This window comes from Tamandua tetradactyla, chromosome X (assembly GCF_023851605.1).
Source record: "Tamandua tetradactyla isolate mTamTet1 chromosome X, mTamTet1.pri, whole genome shotgun sequence".
Classification (NCBI taxonomy): domain Eukaryota; kingdom Metazoa; phylum Chordata; class Mammalia; order Pilosa; family Myrmecophagidae; genus Tamandua; species Tamandua tetradactyla.
The window spans coordinates 4,746,347-4,764,059 of NC_135353.1; the positions used below are offsets into that span (position 1 = coordinate 4,746,347).

Below are 17,713 nucleotides of genomic sequence, written 5' to 3' on the forward strand. Positions count from 1 at the left end.
AATCAATTGGCTCAGGACACTCAGGCACACCTCCTCCTAGCAGCCAGCAGAGAGATTTGAGCAACGGGCAGGCCAGACAAACAGCAGAGCAAGAGAGCAGGCCAGACAGCCAGGTCAAGACTGAGCCCCTGAGCCCACTCCCAGCCGGAGGGGACTCCATCGATGACACCGCCCATGCTTCAGTGGGCACCAGCAGCATGCCACCCACGACGAGCCAGAGCCACCAGCAAGGGCCTGCCGCACCCAGTAGTACGAGTACAGTGCCCAGAGGCTTGCACCAGGGAATTGGACCCATGATCGGGCCTCCCCTGAATGCCTACCCTGTAGGCTCTGAGCTCCACATGGGGATCGGCCCCCAACCGCCCCCCTGGGGCCTAGAGGAGCCCTCCATGGGGCCACCAATGTTTGCCTCTGGATACACGCTGTTTGGGGGAGTGCCGCCACTGTTAAGCTCAAGACCACAGCTACTTGGGGCCCAGCCACCGTTCTACGGGGCCAGACCACCTCTGATTGGGCCTGGACCTCTGCTCCTCGGGACCGGACCACACCTGCCCGGGGCAAGACCACCACTGGTTGGGGCAGGACTGCCCCTGTGTGGGGCTGGACCACCCCTGCGGGGGACTGGACCGCCCAGATCTGAGGGTAAAGGAGGTGCGGCCAGAGGCTTCCACCACGGAATCGGACCCATGATCGGGCCTCCCCTGAACGCCCACCCTGTAGGCTCTGAGCTCCGCATGGGGATCGGCCCCCAACCGCCCCCCTGGGGCCTGGAGGAGCCCTCCCTGGGGCCACCCCCGCTTGGGGCAGTGCCCCCCATGCTAGGAAGAGCCGGCAACAGTGAGGAAGCCCCGCGCGGCGGAGAGGTAACGCCAGAGGGCATGGAGCGCAGGGTCCACACCGTCTTCGGGATCGTCTACGCGGCCTCCCAGGGGCCCCAGGAAGGTGGCGCCCTCAGGCCCCTACACGAGTGAAGTCCGGAGCCACCAGGCCCCTGGGAGCCCAGCGGTAGGCCCTGGTCACTGGCCTCCCCCAGCGTCCAGCAAGGGCTCTGGGCAAGGAGAGCCGGACTGTCGGGGGAGGGGGGGGGACCGTGGGTCAGAGCCTCTGCCGAGCTGGGCGGGAGGGGGCAGGGCTGTGGGGACCCGGTGCACAGCGAGCCCAAGCTGGCCTTGGTGTAAGCAGGTGTGCAGGGAAACTCTGGTGCCTAAGCGGGGGCAGGTAGGAGAAGGGAAGGGGGAGGAAATAGAGGAGGAGGAGGGGAGGGGAAGGAGGAGAGAGGAGGGGGGAGAAGAGGAGCAGGAGGGGGGAGAGGAGGGAGAGGGAAAGGAGCAGGGGCAGCAGGAAGGGTATTGGGTAGGGGTTTTTGGTTTTGCTCTGCTTGTGTTCATGCCACAGGAGAACCCGGGATGCCTCTGCGAGCTGGAAGTCAGCAGCCGTTGCCCCAGCCAGCCCCAACCCTGGCCGCTGGGCAGCCTGCCAGGAAGCACTCCTGAGCCGCGGGGCCCCCGCTCCCACCCCCACCCCCACCCCAGGCCCAGATGAAGGGCGCCTGAGGGCATTTGCCACCCACCCTGAACTGGGAGACCCTAGTGGGGAAGAGGCCATCCCGAGGTGCTGCCTGCTGGCGTCTCCCAGTAGGGGGACCCCATCCCCACCCCCACCCCTTGGGGCCTGCTGCTCCCGGTCCTGGTGCCCACCCGGACCTCATTGGGCCCAGCAGTCACCCACGCGTCCAGCACTCGTCCACCTCCAGCCGTGTTCCGGGCAGAGCCGTTGCTGTGCTCACCCGGGGTGGATGCTGGTCGCCCCTGTGCCCTGTACCCTCGCGGCCGAGTGTCCCGTCTGGGGAGCTCGGCCCTGCTTTCCGGGCCCAGGTGGGCCGGCTGTTGCTCATGCTTGTGGAGTTGTGTGTTTCTTATCTGAGCAGCTGTTCCCAGGAGACCCCGAGCCCAGGAGACGGCGGGCAGGATGGAGGGGGGCCCGGCGGGCCCTCACTCGGAGCGCGGGAAGCAAGGATGGCCCAGGAGCCGGGGCTGCGGGGAGCTCCGCGGGGACTGTGTTGAAGTCGCACCCCAGTTGACGTCTGTGACTCCGTTTCCTCGATGTGCTGATGTTCTCTGCCGTGTTTGCCAGTGTCCCTCTGTGAAGTCCCGTGGGAGTGCACATGGCCAGAGGCCTTCGTCCCGGCGGGAGGCACGTCCTGGGGCCCTCGGGGAGGGAGGACGTGGCCTGGGGGCTGGGGGGTGGGGGCGTCTGAGGCCCCTCATGAGGGACCCCAGGAGGAGGGGGTGCGCCGGGGCCTCTGGCCTTTAGTGGAGTTTCCAAGTTCTCTGTTGCAATTCCTTCTAAACGAGTTCGTTTATGGTTCTCTTCAATAAAGTTCATTGACTGTTCTCCGGGTCTCCTTTCGATGGGGGCAGTTGAGGGCGGGTCTGCTGGGGAAGGGGTGGGGGCAGGGGCCTGGAACCCCACCCTGGAGGGGCCGTGGGTCCTCTAGGCGGGAGGGAGCCAGGCGACAGGTCGCAGGTGGGCACTGGTGGTGGCCTGGGAGCCCCCCAGAAAGGGGTGGACAGGACATGGGAGGGAGGCTGAGGGACACCGGGCAGCAGCCTGAGACCCCAGGAACTCTCCCTGCACTGTGGGGGCTCAGGGCAGCCAAACCCGCCCAGAGGTGTCCTGGGGTAGACCCAGGCCGGCAAGGCCCCCCAGGAGCGCCCGGGTGCAGGGAAAGACCCCTGTGCACTGGGCTGTGGGGACCCGTGTGGGTCTGCCCACCACCCCTGCCCAGGCTGCCCCTGCCAGCTGACCAGTGTTCCCTTCTCTCTAGCCGCGGGGGGCACATTTGGGGTCCTGGGTGTGTGTGAGGGGCTTCTGGAGCTCTCTTGCCAGCGGGGAGGAGGGAGCGGGAGGAAGGGAGGTGTGCAGGGATTGCTGCCCTCTACCCTGAGTCCTGTGCAGGGCGGCGCCCCAGGGCAGGGGCTCCCTCCTACCGCCCACCCCAGCCGGCTGGGCAGCACCACCTCTGTATCCCTGGGGACAACTGGACGCCGCGGGTTGGGAGGCGGGGGTGGCGGGCGAGGCCTGGGTGGTGGCCTCTGTCCCAGTGGCCAGGCCGTATGTCCCTGCAGTGCCTGCTGGGCCCTCACTGTTGCCATTGGGTCACCCGCGGCAGGTGGAGGGCACTGCTGAACCCCGGAGGGCCCTCTCTGAGCCCTGTGGCCGGGTCTGCGTTCAGGGGTGAGGAGCGGGGACCCACGGCCGCCTCCATCCTCAGGGGTCTCTCCGCTCACCTGGGCCGCTGGGCCCACAGCCCATTGACAGCGCCCCTCAACCCGCAGGGGACTGGATTCGGTCCCTTTGGGCACCAGGCACCTGCCATCAGCTCCCCTCCCTGCAGACGGGGTGCCTGGGCAGGCGTGTGGACCCGGAAATGGCCAGTGGCCCTCAGACCCAGCTCGGGGTGTGCCCACGGGCGTCCGCAGCCTTTCTGAAGACAGAGCTCTGAGCACCCATGGTGCAGGAAGTTCAGTGTCCCCACCTCACCAGCCCATGAGCCAGAGGCTCAAACCGGGTAGGGGCCCACCCAGGGTGCTGACTCTGCAGCCTACCTGGCACAAACTTTTGTTTTGGAGATGATGCAGTTGGGGGTGAGATTGCAAGCCTGCAAGATGCAAGTGCTGGCAGAGCCCCTGTGCACACATGGGCAAAGTTGGAACAGGGGTGGCAGGGAGCTGTTTGGGGAAAAGCTCTGAACAGCAGGACATTGAGCAGTGTCTACAACCTCCTTGGCCCAAAGGGGCTGGGCCCTATGTCTCAGTGAAACTTGTAGTGTGTCCCCATAGGGCACGCTGCAGCGGTAGGGGCTGAGGCTTTGTGCTGCAAGCCCTCCCTTCCTTCTTCAGGCCCGGTAAAGCCTCTGGCATGTCTGTCTTGCATGTGTCTCAGCATGGCCATGGCAACTGGCCACTTTCTAAGGACACTTCCAGGCTTCAGGGTGCAGGAGCAGAGGGAGGGGACAGGACAGGGCTCATCTCAGCTCCTTTGGCCACAGCAAGAATCTATCTGAGCTTCTTTGCGTTCCTTTGTTCAGAGAGTGCTGTGCTCCTTGCACAGGTGTCAATGTGTGTGTGTGTGTGACTGTGTGTGCTGGTTTGAAAGGATGTATGCCACCTAGAAAAGCCATGTTTCAATCTAAATCCCATTTCATAAAAGCAGAAGAATCCCTATTCAATACTGTATGTTTGAAACTGTAATCAGATCATCTCCCTGGATGATGTGATTTAATCAAGAGTGGTTGTTAAGCTGGATTAGGTGATGACATGTCTCCACCCATTTGGGTGGGTCTTGATAAGTTTCTGAAATCCTGTAAAAAAGGAAACATTTTGGAGAATGAAAGATTCAGAGAGATCCAGAGAAGAATGACATAGCCATGAAAGCCCACAGGCCGGCGACCTTTGGAGATGAAGAAGGAAAATGCCTCCCGGGAAGCTTCATGAGACCGGAAGCCAGGAGAGGAAGCCAGCAGATGACGCCGTGTTCGCCATGTGCCCTTCCAGATGAGAGAGAAACTCTGAACGTCATCGGCTTTCTTGAACCAAGGTCTCTTTCCCTGGATGGATGCCTTTGATTGGACATTTATATAGACTGGTTGTAATTGTGACATTTTCTCGGCCTAGAACTGTAAACTAGCAATTTATTAAAGTCCCCTTTTAAAAAGCCATTCCGTTTCTGGTATATTGCATTCTGGCAGCTAGCAAACTAGAACACTGTGGGTGCATGTGTGTGAGTGTAACTGAGTGTGAATGTGTGTGAGCATGTGTGTGTGTCAATGTGTGAATGTGATGAGTACAACTGAATGTGCATGTGTGCAAACGAGTTTGTGGAAGTGTCTGTACATGTGTGCATTAGCATGGCTAAGTGAATGAGCATGAATGTGCATGCACGTGTGAGTGTAGTGAGTGACTAAATTGAGAGTGTGTATGTATGAATGAGTTTGTGAATGGGTATGTGTCCATGCATGAGTGAATGTGTGCACATTAGCATGTAGGAGTGAACGTGTGCATGTGAGCGTGCCGACTGTGACCGATTGTGTGTGTGTATATGTGTGAATGTGTGCCCCTTCCCATAAGCCCTCCTGCCACCTACCCCTCTGGTTGTCATTGTCAGAAACCTCCTGACAATGTTCAACTTTACTGGAGGCCTGTGACCCTGGAAGAGAGTGAGGGTCCAGGAATCCCTCCCCATGCCCCGCCGCCCCCCTTTTGTGGTCCAGGAAACAGCTTACTACAAAGACTCACCCTTCTCCATATAACTTAGATGAGGCTCCCAGATGCCCCTTGTTTACCCAGGACAAGTCCACACACAGACTGGGGTAGGATGGAAAACTTGGCTGGGCTTTGTCCGCAGTCCCTGGGGAGGCAGCTCGGAGTCTTTGGCATTTCCCTGTGGTAGGTGCGTCTTTAGCTCCTCCTGGACCACCCCAGAGAGCTGATAAGCTAATGGAGGAGAGGGACCAGGCAGCTGCACCTGCGGTTTTAGGGTGGGGCTGATCCCAGCAGAGACACCCACCAAGTGCTTAGGGGGTGGGGGCTTTGAGTCCACCCCCAGACCTTGCTCACTGCCTCCCTTCTTTTGGTTAAAAGAAAAAAAAAGTATCCTTTTGCTGTTATAAAACTATTATCGTAGGTATAGCACTTTCAGTGAGTTCTGAGTCATTCTAGTGAATGATGGAACCCGAGGGAGTAGTGGGAACCCCCTGAGTTTGTGGCCAGTTGATCAGAAGTGCAGGTAGCCTGCCCCCTGCCCCCCATGAACTTGTGGCTGGTGCCTGCAGGACGTTCTAGCAGAGGACGACCCTGAACCTGTGGGGTCCCACCTGACTCTGGGGGTGGGGGTGGGTTAACTAGAGGCAGAATTGAGCTGACTGAGCTTCTGCAGTCTTTGCAGTTGGTGTCAGAAGCCACTGAGGAAGTCTCAGAGGTGTTTGCTATATATACAGACTATGCTGGTTTGAAAGGATTTCTGTACCTTAGAAAAGCCATGTTTTAATCCTAATTCAGTTTTGTGGGAGCCACCATTTCTCTTAATCCCTATGCAACAGTGTCAGTTGGAAACTTGGTTAGATTATCTCCATGGAGATGTGACTCACCCAATCGTGGGCATGGACTTTTGAATGGAGGGAGGTGTGACTCCACCCCTTCCAGGTGGGTCTTGATTACTTTACTGGAATCTTTGAAAAGAGGAAGCATTTTGGAAAAGACTTGAGGCACCGAAGCAGAGAACCCACGCTGCCAGAGACCTTTGGAGATAAAGAAGGAATACTTCCCTGGGGGAGCTTCATGAAACAAGAAGCCTGGAGAGAAAGCTAGCAGACTTCGCCGTGTTTGCCATGTGCCCTTCCAGCTGAGAGAGAAACCCTGAACTTCACCGGCCTATCTTGAGTGGAGGTAACCTCTTGTCGGTGCCTTAATTTGAACATTTTAATAGACTTGCTTTAATTGGGACATTTTCATGGCCCTAGAACTATAAATTTGCAACTTAATAAATTCCCCCTTTTAAAAGCTGTTCCATTCTGGTATATTGCATTCCGGCAGCTAGCAGACTAGGGCACAGGCCTTCCGCATTCCCATTCTTTGCCTTGTACCTGGTTCGCTGAACCATATGGTTCCCACCAATCAGTTAAAAGAAATGCTTGTTCACCAAAGTTTGGCTAAGATTCTCTCCCTCAGAACTAGGGTTAAAATAAATTAGGTAGGTCAAAGAGAGGGAGGGGTAAGGGGTATGGTATGTATGAGTCTTTCCTTTTTTCATTTTTATTATTTTGCTGGAGTGATGGAAATGTTCACCAAAAAAAATGATCATGGTGATGAATACCCAACTACGTGATGACACTGTGAGCCATTGATTGTACACCATGTATGGAATGTTTGTATGTCAAGATGTATGTTTGTATGTTAAATTTTTACAATAAAAATATTGATTAAAAAAAGATTCCCTCCCCAGGTAACTGAATTCTGCCTGGCTGACAGGTTCTCTTTAACAGCCCCTCCTTAGAGGGTGTAAGAGCCCCTCAGCTCCCCCAGCCGATCAGGCCCCCCATTCATCTTGCCGCCCCCTCACCGGGTTTTTCCTGACCTTGTTTCCTTGCTGACTCCTTCCTACAAAAGCAAAAGACTGTGTGCCTAGGCCCTTGAGACACTTGCTGATTTGATGGTCAGAGCATATCCTCTATTGCCATAGCCCCTCTCTGCCCTTGCAAGGATCCAAGTCTGGATTTGCTTTTATTTAAACAGTTGGTGATGCCGGGATATGGATGGAGTGCTGACCTTCCCTCAGAGCTGCTGTCTTCAGCCAGGGCTCCTGCCAGCTTCTTGGGCCCTTTGTGTCCTTCCTGACTTTTCTTTGACCCTTCTGGGAGGCCTCTTCTGCTTCTCCTCAGCTCCCTTACCCCTCAGATTGGGGGAGAATGGGCTTCCTTCCATTCTACAACCCCCAACATAGTGACTGAGGTGGGGGTTCCCTCAGTTCTCCCACCCTGGAGACAGCACAGGGGGAAGGGAGGGCCCACCTGGCTCTCTCAGAACCCGGAGATTGTGGGGGAAGGTCCCTCAGCTCTACAAATCAGAGCTTGAGGGGGCGCTTTCCTGGGCTTTCTGACTCCTGAGATCATGCAGGGGCTGGACTTTCCTTGACCCTGGAGATTGCATTTGGGGTGGAAGTGGGGTTTCCCCCTGCTCTCCCTGAATCTGGAGATTGAGGGTAGAGGGGCTTCCCTTTGTTCTCTGAACTCTGAGGTTTCAGCACCCTTAGCTCTCCTACCCCAGAGACTGCGAGAGGGGCTTTCCTTGGCTGTCGACTCCTTGAGATTGTGCGTGGGGGGTGGGGGTGGGGGTTGTGTAGGCATCCTTCGGTTCTTTCCCAATGCAAGGATTGCGAGGGAGGGTCCCCTCAGCTGTCCTACTGTGGAGATGCCACGGGGCACGCCTCATCTCTTCCACCCAGGAGACTGCACATGTCTCTGAACTGAGAGATTGAGAGGGGGTTCTCTTGCCTCCCCAACTCCTGAGGTTGCATCCCAGAGATTGTGGGCTGCAGGTATGGGTGTGGGTTCCCTCAGCCCTCCCCCGAAATTGTTGGGGGTGACTTACTGATGGCATAAGGGGGTGGTTACCTCCAACTGTCGTAATTGCACTGGGGTGTTACCTAGCTCTCCAATTGGGATTCAACCTTTCCTGCCTCTTGTAGTTTTTTTTCTCTTTGGTGTAACTTAGGGAAATCCTCTGGGTAACCCTCACACCAGGCACCCCCAGGCCCCCGTCCCCGCGCACTGCATGCTTTGCCCCTGCAGCACTAATTCAGTCCAATAGCTCCAGAAATGGAAACATTTTACTAAAGGCAACTTAGAACATCAGTGGCCTCTTTGGGAAATTTGAGATCCCCAAAACTGGTTCATCTATGCCCTTGCCCCCTTCCCATCACCCCCGGCTCTGCCTTTCTCCTTGTGACTACCTAAGACCTTCCTTCAGCTCCAGTAATCCTTTGATCTGCCCCCCCCGCACCCCTACCTCCTCCTCACCTCTCTCGGCCCTGCCAGACATTTTCCTTCCCACTCCAGCCCCTCAACTCCCTCCTGTCACTAGCTCCTTAGGCCCCCTGCCCCCGTCAGGGGCTCTTGAGGGGCTCAGGGGCCCCAAAAGCAACCACAAGAGAATGGAAAGGCAAACTGGAAACAGACAGGGTATCTTATCCACTCAGATGGGCTTTGGAGACACCAGATGGCCACCTGGAGTTTCCTTGGTCCCTCAACTGAAATTTAGTCCACCACAAGATTATACTTCATGGCAAAGGAAATCTTAAAGGTCTCCTTCAAAAATGTGGGACCACTTCAGCAACCTTGACTTGCCCCATCTGACAGAACACAATCCTGATAAAAATGAGAGTGCTGAGCAAGGATGAGACTCACCTCTTTTATGAAAACCAGTGAATTTTGTCTTTCTGTCTTTATACCTGATTCATGGCTAAATTTTTAGAATTGATGCTATAAGGTCTTTTCTGTGCCTGTCTGTATGCATATGTATGTATGTGTAATTATTTTCCTTCCTCTTTATGGTCTTAACAAATTAGATTCTAAAATCACTTCAAGAAACTCTATTCTGGTTGCCTTAGAGACAATTAAGTGCTTAAATAAATTGAATATTCTTAAATTTCCCAGAAATTAGTGAACATTAACTTAACTCTGACAAACTATATTTCATTAGTAATTACATTGCATAGTACTTGTCTGGGGAAGTTGTGGACATGCTCAGCAGCCATCTCCCCACCCTCACCTACCCCTTCCATCCCCCCTATTGCTGTTTGTTTGCAGATGTTCAGTATGTTTCTTGTTTTGCTTGTTTGCATGCAGGTGTTTGGTATGTTTACATTTCGCACAAGACTACAAGCAGCCAGGAGAAGATGTTAAATCTGTACCAGCCCCAGCTACTTGTCAGGACACAAAGTTTACTTGATGAATGCTTTTTGCTTGTTGACAGGGCCCCGTCCCGCTGAGTGGATAAACACCCAATACTTGGGCAGCAAAATGTCCATCTCCAATGCAAAGCAGGGTGTGTGGTGCTATCAACCCTCATCTAAGCAGTCGGCCTCCCTGAGGGTTTTGGTTGGTGTTTGGCAAACCGTGGCAATTAGCAATATCTAGCTGAAGCTTGCATAAGAGTGACCTCCAGAGTAGCCTCTCGACTCTATTTGAACTCTCTCAGCCACTGATACCTCATTTGCTATACTTCTTCCCCCTTTTGGTCAGGAAGGCATTGTTGATCCTACTGTGCTGGGGCCGGGTTCATCCCTGGGAGTCACGTCCCACGTTGACAGGGAGGCGTTGAAAGGTTTTTCATTAACTCCCAAGTTTTTTGCTTAGAAAGTAGAGATTTGGTGTCTGGTCAGAAAAATTTGCTGTGCTTTGTGTTGACTTTATCATGTCCTTGACTGCTGAAGAAAACAAAGTCTTCTCACTTTTAAAAGAACTAAGGATTTTTACACTCATGTTGCCTATATTTATTTCTAAAATCTTTTATTGTCACTTTGGTTAAATAGGGAGCCAAATGCTTTTTCTCACTAAACCATGATTCCATTTAACTAAGAGCTCAAAACTCCTGACAACTTGAGACATTTTTTCCTCCTCGAATCAAATCCTAAATTATATCTTCTGCATCAAAAACCGTGTTTGAGATTTCCCAGAGGGCCCCAGAAAGCTCAAGTACCTTTCATTTGTAAAAAGAGTGGTGCTGGAAATAATAGGTTTATTTGATATGTTACGAATTACCTGGGAGACGTTGTCAAATAAAAGAGATGCATAACCTTCCCTAGGTAAATTTGCATGGTAAAATGTTATGACTATAAATATTTCATAAATTATAAGTTGTTTGGTAGTGAATGGGTAACATTTCTTCCAAAAAGGGGGGCTGGCCATGTTGAACTTTACCTGAGCCTTGTGAGCCTGGAAAACAGTGAAGGTTAAGAAATCCCCTGCTCTTCTGCATTTCGAGGAATGGCTTACTGCAAACACTCTTCCCCACAAGACTCAAGACTCATGGATGCCCCTGTTTTCCTAGGACGAAGGAACACACCCTCCAAATTTCCATTCTTTGCTTCCGAAGTGATTAGCTAAACTCTTTGGAACCCATCAGTCAATTTAAGTAAACTTCATGTTAACAAAATTTTGGTTAAGTTTCTCTTCTTCTTCCAGGCCCCTGAACTTTGACCCAGCCTTAGCCTGAGCCAGCATATAACTCCTCCTTAACAGCCCCTCCTGAGAACAGGCTGACTTCAGGGTAAAATACCTTCTCTTACTCTCTTGTCAAGATACCTCTTCATCCCACTTCCCCACACCTGGTTCTTTTAAGCCTTGTTTACTCCTCCCAGTGAAAGAAATAATAGCCTTTTGCTTAACCCTTGAGAAGCTTGCAAATCTAATAATAGTCTGAAACTTTCAGATCTTATAGTCTAAGTGTCCTCTTTACTCTAATAGTCTTTCCTTATTGCAATAGTCCCCCCTCTCCTTGGTGATAGTCTCTCCTTACCAATGTCTATGTATATATTTTTAATTTCTGAGTGCCTGGACTCCAACTCGTGGCTCCCTTTCTAACAGCAGAATGCCAGAGGTCCCTAGGATCCCCGCATCTCCTTGGGAAGTCACAGCCCCTCTGCAGAGAAGGAAGCACTGTCCCCTAAGCAGAGCTCTTACCTGTGCTGTGACGGGGGTGGGAGGCCGATTTCTCTCCAGCAGGGTTGGCAGCCAGCCCATGCTGTCACTGAGCAGCCCTAAGACCCTGTTCTGGGGTACCTTGTTCTGCCAAAGCCTAGGTCCTGACCTTCTTCCTGAGCCCCAGGCTGAGTGCACACCCACCCGCTCTCTGCACAAGGCTGACCGCCATGCCTTGTACCCTCCTTGCTGCTTTCTGTGGTATTAGGAGTGGCACTTCTTCCCTTTCCATCCCCACACCTGGCTTCCAGTCCCATGAGGCAATCTGAGAGCCATGACTCCACCTGGTCACACAAGGGACAGCAGAAGCCTTGCACTTAGGGCCCTGCACTCCTTCAGCCCTCCACCCCAAAGATGCTGAAGTGTTTGGAGTTGGGAGAATAATAAGTCCTTTACTCAAATCTTCCCTCTATGTGCATTCATTGTGTGCAAGGAGTTCCAGAAAAGACAGACTCTTTGGTCTGCAAAAGTGACCCATTAAAGAATACTGTCACTTGGACAGTGAGTTGAATTCAAGAACCTACTCCCGTACCTGTGATCCTGAGATCAAGAAGTTGGAAATAAGAAGGAGAAACTGCCTTTCAACACCAAAGAAGCTTGTGAATGGAGACACGTAGCAGTGAACAAGGAATAAGAAAAGCAGCCGTCCCTTTTGATAACACCACTGCAACTCTCTCTCAACCCTCAGAGAGCTGGAGAATGGGATCTGGAAAGCTGCTTGAGAAAAGCATCTGGTTTCCATGATCTTGGTTTCCAGTAGAAACACAAACAAAAATGGCATGAAGACATCACTGAAAATAGTGAAGTAAGGACCTCCAAAATTTGCCTTTCCATAAAATCAGTGAGAAAACTGGCAAACAAAGGTCAGAATCAGTGTTTTCCAGAACTCTGGAAATTGACCAAAGCTTATAGCAACCCAGAGAAGGTTTATTCAAGGAAATTGCTGACTGTCACTGGAAACAGGAACTTGATGGTTTTTTTCTAACTCAGTGGAAGCCTTGAACGATATCAGCTGACATTTCAGGTATTGGTGGGAAAAGAATGAAGCTGGAGCTCTTTCAACATCTCAGTCCTAAAGAATTGTCATTATTTGACCAGCCTTGCCATTCTCTAGAGGACCCCACTCAAAAGGCTGGTCTTTTTTGACATGACTTGGAGCTCACCCAGTGCTAAAATCTCTCCACTGGAGGTTTTGTTGAAATATTTACAGGCAAGTTTTTAATGCATGCCTGAGGCAATGGAAAACACCTGGAGCTAACAACATCCTAATCAAAAAGCTGAAAAGGAAAGGCTGAGGAATGAGATGCCCCTAGGGTCTTTGAAAAGCTCCCACATATCCTTCGCAGTCTAGAAGGCTATGTAAATGTATAGAGCTGCATGCGTACTCTGGAAATATCTAAGAAGGCCTTAAGCTTTCACTTTTGGCTGAAAGAAGGCTCTATGCAAGCAAAAATAAAGGCTTAGGCAGAGTTGTAAACTGTTGAAGGCTTGCCTCAGCATGCTAACAGAGCCCATTGGCAAAGGCCAGGAGATTTACTGGTTTCTGGCATCTAAGAATATCTTTGTCCAGTCACTAGCTGACCAATCAGAGACTTCAGTAGCCACACATAATAAGCAACACAAATTTTACAGAATTAATTCAGGAAAGTCACTAAACAAACTACTGCTACTACTACTATAAGCAAAAACAACAACAAACCAAGGGGATGGGTATTTTAGTTTCCTAGGCTGCTCAAAGCAAATAAAACAAAATGGTTTGACTTAAACAATTGGAACTTATTAGGTTACAGTTTTAGACTGGGAAAGAATCCAAATCAAGGCATCATCAAGGCGATGCTTCTTCTTCCCTGATGACTGGCTGCCGGTGATCCTTGTGTCCTCTGTCACATAGCAAGGCACATGGCAGCGTCTCTGCTGGTCTCTCCCTTCTCTTTCAGGTCTTGTTGAAGATTAAACCCATCCTGATTGAGATGAGTCACAACTTAACTGAAGTAGCCTCATGGCTAGGTCCTATTACAATGGGTTCACACCCACAGAAATGGATTAAATTTAAGAACATGTTTTCCTGGGGCACATACAGTTTCAAACCACAACAATAGGGGAGAATCTGATCTGTAGAGTTCCCATATAATATTCAAAGGGACCAGTTTTCAATAAAAATTATGAGGCATGCAAAGAAACAAGAAAGTACAGCATATACACAGGAAAGAAAGCAAACAATAGAAACTGTAACTGAGGAAGTCCAGATTTCGGATGTATTAGACAAAGATTTCAAGTTAGCTTTTCGAAATATTTTCAGACAGGTAAAGGAAACAATGTCAAAAGAATGAAAAGAAGGTATGTGTGCTGGTTTGAATCTATTATGTACCCTAGAAAAGCCATGTTTTAATCTTGATTGACTCTTGTGGGAGCAGCCATTTCTTTTAATTCTGATTTAATACTGTTGGTTGGAAACTTTTGATTAAATTATTTCCAGGGAGATGAGTCATGTCCAATTATGGGTGTGACCTTTTGATTGGATGGAGACATAACTGTGTCCATTCAGGGTGGGTCTTCATTAGTTTACTAGAGCAGATGTAGGTGCTTGGAGAACAGTTGCTTCAGAGAACAGAGACAGATGTTTGGAGATGCTTGGAGCCCAGCAGAAATTACCATGAGATGTTAAGCAAACCAGAACCCGGAGAGAGCCAAGGGAAGCCAAGAGATGAAAGCCAGCCCTGGAGAAGCAAAGTGAGGAACCCCCACAGGAACAGAGGCTGAGAGCAACAGATCCCAGGAGCAAGGGATGAGCAGATGCCAGCCACATGCCTTCCCAGCTGACAGGGTGTTCTGGACTCATCAGCCTTCCTTGAATGAAGGTATCTTATCCTGGGTGCTTTAGTTTGGATATTTTTATAGGCTGAGAACTGTAAATTTGTAACTTATTAAATACCCCTTTTAAAAAGACATTCCATTTCTGGTATATTGCATTCTGGCAGCTGGCAAACTAACACAGTACGTGAATGGTGTCTCATCAAATAGAGAATATAAAGAAATGGAAATTACAAAAGAACCATATAGAAAGTTTGGAGTTGTAAAGAACAATAACTGAAATAAAATAAGCTGAGGCTGTCAGCTGCCTTACACGGGTTCTGAGCCCTACTCAGCGCTTCTCTGCCCCGAGTGAGTTCTGATTCAGGCCACTAGACTAGCGCCCTGTCCCTCAGTGGCCCCAGACACTTAGAAGGGACAGACACGGTACAGCTCGAACAAGGGGTGCTCTGCTCCCCGGAACCGGGCCCCGGCCCCCACTGGGACCCGGGCTGCCATCCCCAGTCCTGCTGCCCGCTGGGGAAGGGGTGGGGCCGGGGCAGGTGAGGGCCCCGCTGGGCGCCTCCACCGCTTCTCCCCTGCCTGGTTCTCCATTCGGTTCACTCGGTGGCTGCAAACCTGCGGCCGTTACTGAGAGCTCGGCACCGTTTCTCATCATTTATTCCGTGTGTCTGTGGAAGGGCAGGTGCCTGAGGCTGCCTGCTCAGCCACTGTGCTGATTCTTGCCTGCCATGTGGGAGCCAAGGGTTCGATTCCTGGCCCCATGCACTTCCCCCAAAACAAGCAAAGAACAAACAAACAAACAAAAATTCAACACATGGTGCTGCAATAATGGGATACTCACATGGAAAAAGAATGTAATGTCACCCCACCATAAAGCATACAAACACAAAAAAGGAAACACAGCATAAATGCATATTTTCATCCTTCTCTTGATTGCTTTAAAAAGCGATTGTATAAAGCAATATTATATATTATATTGTTCAGCTTTAACATCTAGAAATGGAATATATTTGCCAATAATATCACGAAGGAGGTGAGTGAAAACAAAGCTTAATTGGTGAGCTTTGGGGCCTTCTGATGTGTGTATGTGTGTGTGTGTGTGTGTATGTGTGTGCATGTGTGTGAGCACCACTGTGAGGCAGGGGGCCTGGAAGTTATTTCTTTACCTTATTTTGGGAGTGTGTGGGTGACCCTGCCCCCCTCCCCCACATCACACCTCTCCCCACTTGGGTTCTGGCATCCAAACCCTGATATCATCACACACACACACACACACACACACACACACACACACATAAAGCCCATTGTCCTCCCAGGCCATGGGTTAAGTTGTTAATCTGGAAATGTGGGGCAGTGACCGTTTCTGACCCATCCTCACCCCCGATGCCTGGCTAACGATGAACCTACAGTCCGGCTCCCAGCTCTCCAGGACCCCACCTTTCTCCCCTCCCTCCCACGGGCCTCCTCCTTTCCTTCCCTCCGTCCCTCTGGTCAGAAACGTGGCAGAGAAACACATATATCTGGACTTGGTGCGATTCAAACTGAGTTTATTCTCATCACCATCTCCTCTCTATCAAGGCTGGCGCGTGCGGGATGGTGGCAGCCTGCATCTGGCTTCAGTTTGAATCTGGCTGCAAGGCTGCGTGCGGCTGCTCTTTTGACTCGGCTGAGCTTCTGGATTAATTCAGGCGCTTCACCTTGGAGACTCATTTCTTGGCACGTGCTGTCTTTCTCTTAGATGTTCCAGGTCGTACTTTCTGTGCCTGGGAGGGAAACAGGATGATTAAGAAAGGTATTGAGTTGGAGGAAGAGAATGGGGACAGGATGAGAAGGGGGTTTCCTGGGAAAGCGCACAGGCTGAGGAGGGGGTTGTGCCAGGAGGGGATAAGGTGGGGGTCCTGGGGGAGGGGGATCCATGGGGAATCAGAGGAAGAGAGGCTATGAGGTGGTCTCACCTTGGCGCCCCGCCTGGATTGGGCCTGGCATGGACGCTTGCTCTTCTTCTTTCCTGCCTTTCTTGATGAGCTTTGCTTTCTGCGGGGGGTTAAGCCGCTTTTGCTCTCTCTACGGAAACGAGCCACGTTGAAGCTGGTGGTGGTCTGGTCAGGGCGCCTGGGCACCCTATATATACCCTCCCAGGGCCCCGCCCTGCAGCTTTGATTGGTCACCTGGGCCCTTACCCCAGCCAATGGGGGCTAAGGGAGGTGCACACGTCACAAAGTTCTACTCCTGACATGCCCTGGGGCTGGGGGTGGGATGTCTCGGAGACCAGGAAGTGGATCTGCCCTTGACATCCCAGCAAGGAGCTTTCCCAAAGTGACCTGCCACCCCTTCTCATCCCGCGTGCACATGCCAGGAGCGGGGTTCCCCCGAGCCCTTCCTCAGGGCCATTCCCATTCTGTGGCTTCTTCTGTTCTCTGCCCCCTTCACCATAACCTGGCATTTTGCATGTTTCACCTAAAATCCCTCCAAGATAATGTGCCCATATAGAAGTTTCTGTGACGTGTGAATCACCCACTGCCCTCCCACACATTGCTCTCATTCTTGAAATGTAGACATAAATCTTCATGACCTTGGAGTAGGCCATGTTTTCTTACGTATGATACCAAAGGCAGAAGAAATGAAAAAACTGATAAATTTGAGTTGATCAAAATGTAAAACTTTTGTGATTCAAAGTTCACAATGAAGAAAATGAAAAGAGAACCCAGAATGGGGGCAAACGTCTGCATGTCATAGACCCGATAAAGGGCTCATGCAGAATATATTAAAAATATTTTGCATCTCAATTTAAAAATGACAACCTAGTTAAACGATAATTTAATTAAACAAATAGCCAACACACAGGTAGATGCTCAACGTCATTAGCCATCAATGAGATGCAAATCAAATCCATAATGAGATGCAAATCAAATCCATAATGAGATGCCACTTCACATCCACTGGGATGGCAATAATCAAAAAGAAAGACGATAAGAAGCGTTAGCAAGGTTGTGTAAAAGAGGGAACATTTATGCACTTGTGCGGAGAAAGTAAAATGATGTAGCATCATTGAATTGGTTTTGCACTTCCTCCAAATGTTAAAAATGGTGTTACCTTATAATCCTAAACTTCAAATCTTGAACATGTAGCCAAGAGAAAAGAAAACTACATCCACACAAAACCTTGTATATGCATGTTCATAGAAACATCCATAATAGCCAAAGGTGGGAAAAAACAAATGTCCCTCAACTGAACAGTGAATAACTAAAATGTGTTAAATCCATATGGCGGAATATTACTTGGCTGTAGAAAGAAATTAAATAGTGATACATGCTATAACATGCATGAACTCTGAAAACATGCCAAGTAAAAGAAGCCAGTCACAAAGTACTACATATTGCATGATTCCATTTATAGGAAATATCCAGAATAAGTCAATGCATAGAGACAGAAAATAGATCAGTGGTGTTGCAGGGCTGGATGCAGCGTGGGGACTGGGAGGTGATGGCTAAAGGGTCAGAGATTTATTTCTGGAGTGGTAAAAATATTATAAAATTATTTGAGGTGATGGCTGCACACTAAAGACACTGAATGGTACACTATAAACGGGTGAATTTTATTTAAATAAAGCTGTTTAGAAAGAAGATGAGTAAGAGCTGTCCT

At 50.7% G+C, this 17,713-nt stretch overlaps 1 long non-coding RNA gene across 1 annotated transcript; it reads right to left on the reverse strand.

Moving 5' to 3' along the window:
* Positions 1-15,601: 15,601 nt before the first annotated feature.
* LOC143671157 (uncharacterized) lies at positions 15,602-16,191 on the reverse strand. The gene is made up of 2 exons (XR_013169497.1): positions 16,027-16,191; positions 15,602-15,834 (listed from the first exon to the last, which is right to left on the reverse strand). It is a non-coding gene; the product is annotated as an uncharacterized LOC143671157 (long non-coding RNA).
* Positions 16,192-17,713: the final 1,522 nt, after the last annotated feature.